The sequence below is a fragment of the Podarcis filfolensis genome, assembly GCF_964270895.1.
Source record: "Podarcis filfolensis genome assembly, chromosome: 6".
Taxonomy (NCBI): Eukaryota; Metazoa; Chordata; class Lepidosauria; order Squamata; family Lacertidae; genus Podarcis; species Podarcis filfolensis.
Genome location: NC_139609.1, coordinates 47,461,130 through 47,465,472, shown reverse-complemented (window position 1 = coordinate 47,465,472; position 4,343 = coordinate 47,461,130).

Genomic DNA, 4,343 nt, shown 5'->3' with positions numbered 1-4,343 from the left:
GTAATGCTGGGACACTGTTTATTCAGTGTTTTAATAATTTATATAACAATACCATGGTTTCTATTGTTGTTCAGTCATTCTACAAACTGGCTGGGATTTGAAGAGGCTAGTTCCTCCCTCCCTCCCCTCACATTTCCTTTTTCTGGCTATTTTCCTCTCTCTCTTCTTCAACTGTTGCTGAACTGCTCTCAACATTTCATGGCACATGCAGGCCACTGAGCATGCTCAGTTCTCACTGGCCTGTTGCCACCCTCCCCTCTTTTCTTTTTAAAAATCCAAAGCCAACATTTTCTACATATGTGAGGAGACCTCTTCTACGGATGCCCCTCTTTTTTATTCCCATCAAGTAGAAGGAACAATGACATACAAGTAGAGTACTAAGTGTCTAAAATGCTCTGCGAACTTTGTGTGTTGCCTTCACAACAATCCTGTGTGTTGAATCAGTTTTATTTCCATTTTAGAAATGGCAAAGTAGCACTACAAGTTTGTAACTTGCACCTAAGGCTGCAGCAGAGGTGGGAGTGGAATCCCAAGTCTTCAAGATTTTAAGGTGCTTCTTAGATGCCTTCCAAGTATTTAGAGCAGTGCTTGAGCCAAATTGCCACCTGCTCTCTAGGATGTGAATTATCCAGCTCTCTACGAAATGACACAACAATCTAGCTTGCAGCTATGACAGCTTTATTGTCTTGAAAGAGGTTTGGCCTGCATAGATTGAATAAAAAATTGTCAAAAGTCAGAGAAGAAGGGATTTTCTTATGCAAGGGGGGGGGGGCATTTATTGAGCACATAAGATGGTGGTTTACAGTGGTACCTCGGGTTACATACGCTTCAGGTTACAGACTTCGCTAACCCAGAAATAGTACCTCGGGTTAAGAACTTTGCTTCAGGATGAGAACAGAAACCGTGCAGCGGTGGCGCAGTGGCAGCGAGAGGCCCCATTAGCTAAAGTGGTGCTTCAGGTTAAGAACAGTTTCAGGTTAAGTATGGACCTCCGGAACGAATTAAGTACTTAACCCGAGGTACCACTGTATTAAGAGTGCAGTTGCTGAACCATTCAGCTCCACTTCTTCTCCTGCCTTCACATATTATATACCACTGGCTCCACCCCTGAGATTATACAACTTTCTTCACTGCTTGCCATCCACATATTAAACTTGGATGCTTGCAGGGAGAAAGCCTATGCATGTAGACCTCTCAGGAATAGAACACTTGATTTCTCTGGGTCCCAGGTCCAGGGGAAGCCTACATGCCTTGGCTTTCCCTCTGCTGGTGTCCATGCCTAACATGTGAGCAGTGGTGTCAAAGGAAGCCATGTAACCATGGGGACCTATTGCACCTTGGTCACAGAGACCCCTCTTCACATGTATAACAAGTGAAAGGGACTATCCATTGAGAGAGCACAGTGACACTCAGCACATTTTGCTGGTGATTGTCAGTCAAAATTGACCAGAACAAAAGTGAGGATTAAAAATAGCAACGGGCAGTTTGGGGAGTGTGCCTGGAAGAACAATTGTCCAGAAAGATCAGAATCAGTAGGGATTTCTTACAGTGTTTGTCAACATTTTAGGGACCCATTATTGGTGTCATATACAATGCAATAAGCAAGTGAATAGACTGATTTACAGTCCCTAAGCTTCCATTTTGTGGTTATGTGAGAACACATGAAGTGGTCTGCCTTGCTAGCCCCCATTTGAAGATCAGCCGCTGACTCGTTGAGTTAGGCTTCTGTGCAGCTTTGCATTTAATGTGAATGTTAAAGAGTGCGAGTTGGGGTGTGTGTGTTTAAGTGGCTAAGAAACACATTTTGGACGTTGTTTTACACAGCTGAATGCCGATAACTCTATTGGCAATTGTGAGTGATTACTGCATTATCTGCACTCAGAGAAAGTTATTGTTTTGAATGCAGAGAGAATTAATGATACATAAAACTATGTTATTATTGGCTGCATTCATCAGCAGAAATGCTCTGCCCAGCACCACTGCACTGTGATTACTCCTGCTTTCTCCTTCCAAAGAGAGCAAGAGATAGGGGCGGAGATGGTTTATTGCCGAAGATTTGCATACATTTACATTCCAAAAGGCTGATCGGGTGCAAGAGCTGATTATGTTGCAAGTCAAGACATACTTACTTATCTCTCCCTTCTGAACCTTTAAACCAGGGAGAATTTGACTACTTCCCTTTGGGCTGGGCAAGATAAAGCATGAGTGAAAAGGAGAACCTAATTTAAAGGCTTTAATTGTGAAGCAGACAAAGATGCGGAAAGCAGATTTTTTTCAGGATGAGATGGCTATTATGATATGATTCCTAGAATGCTGGTGGAATCTATGCAAGAGTGGCTTGCTTTTGCCATCTCTGGGATGCATTCTGAGTAGATTTTCAACAGTGATGCATAATTTCTATGAGAAGAAGAAACAATTTGCCATGAGTGACCTCCAGCGGAGGTGGTTTTACGGCAGCGCTGGTTCCCCTGCACAGGGTGCAGAGGTGCCAAGGAGGTGCCTTTTCATCTCCATCCCAAAGTCTAGTTAGTCTAAGTGTTTGCTCAGCTTTGGAAAGGAGGCAGGAGGGCTCTAGGACCCTGCCAGAGCCTTGTGCTTCCTTCCCAGCTTGATGCCTCCCTTAACCAGCTTTGGGAAGGGGGCTTTGGCCTCGCACAGGGAGCACAAATGGGAGAAGGCTTCCCAAAGGCATTGGGATGGCCACTGTTGGAAGCAGGAGCAGGGGGACCTTTAGTCTGATCTAACAAGGGCTTCTCTGACGGCCTGTTAAGAACACCACGCCACCTAAACATTTTCTCAGCGGCTTAGCTCCACTTTGATATCTTTGGCCCCAGGGAATGATGGAATAACTGGTACTTCAGCATAAAATACTGCATGCATCCATTCAAGTCCTAAACATCAATTTTCTAACGTGAAACCGTCTTAAAAGGTTGCCTTCCAGGTGTTTCCAGGTGGCAGCACCTTTAAGGATTTAGTACCAACAGGAAGAAGATTTTATAGCACAGGGACTTGCCACACTATTGGCTTGTTTGGAGCAGCTGGCATTTTGCCACACCTGTTGACCATGCTGGCCTGTTTGGGCTTGCTGTTATTGGCCATTGGAGCTGGCACCATCTCAGAGTGTTTTGCAGGCACCAGGCCTGTGATTCTAGCAAGTCTTGGAAACACCCGCAACTTGGCAGCACTTGCCCAAACTAGATGTTATGTTGGAGATGCAAGATTAGAATCTTTTCGCCCTCTTTCTCTCCCTTTCTATTTAGCCTCAGGCATCTGCTTTGAAAAATGTGGGAGTGGAGCTTTGCAAAAGGGGGTTTAAGCATTTTCCCAATCAAAATGCCCTCTGGCTCCTATTAGCTGGAGGGATGGGGGGAAAGAGATCCGTATGGGATCTGCTAATTAGTAAAACAAAAAAGCAAGTGATCCCAATCATAGATCAAGTCTAGAGAACAACAATTTCTTATAACTTTTAACAATTTCTTATTTTATTTTGTTTTTTAAAAAGGTGGATTTATGTGCCACTTTCCAGTTCACACAGTTGGGTAATGTGATAAGAGACAATGATCTGCTCAGACTCTTCTCATGTAAAACTGTTGCCATCAATTCTACGTGCTAACGCATAGAACTGACGTACTAACGCATAGAACTGATGTGTATTCTTATATAATAATGTTGCTTATCACATGACTACCATACAATATGGGATGCAGGTGGCGCTGTGGGTTAAACCACAGAGCCTAGGACTTGCCGATCAGAAGGTCGTCGGTTCGAATCCCTGTGACGGGGTGAGCTCCCGTTGCTCGGTCCCTGCTCCTGCTACCCTAGCAGTTCGAAAGCACATCAAAGTACAAGTAGATAAATAGGTACTGCTCCGACGGGAAGGTAAACGGCGTTTCCGTGCACTGCTCTGGTTAGCCAGAAGTGGCTTAGTCATGCTGGCCACATGACGTGGAAGCTGCACACCGGTTCCCTCGGCCAATAAAGCAAGAGGAGTGTCGCAACCTGAGAGTCGGTCACGACTGGACCTAATGGTCAGGGGTCCTTTACCTTACCATACAATATAGTTCATAGATTTACCTGCAAATACTGGTAGCATACCCCCTTGCGTGTATGACATGATTTTCATAGATCTAATCCTTTGCATACATTGATCCAAAATAAATAATAGATATTTATTATTAATTTGGTTCTATGTTTCACCATTATTATAATGGATTTGAATAGCAACCCCTTCCTTAAACGTGGATTTAAAGAGTGGAGATGATGCAAGGGGTCAGAAGCAGATTATATTGTTTGCTTGTTGCCAACAGTCCTTTGCTACAATATCTTTCCACCTTAGGCTCTAA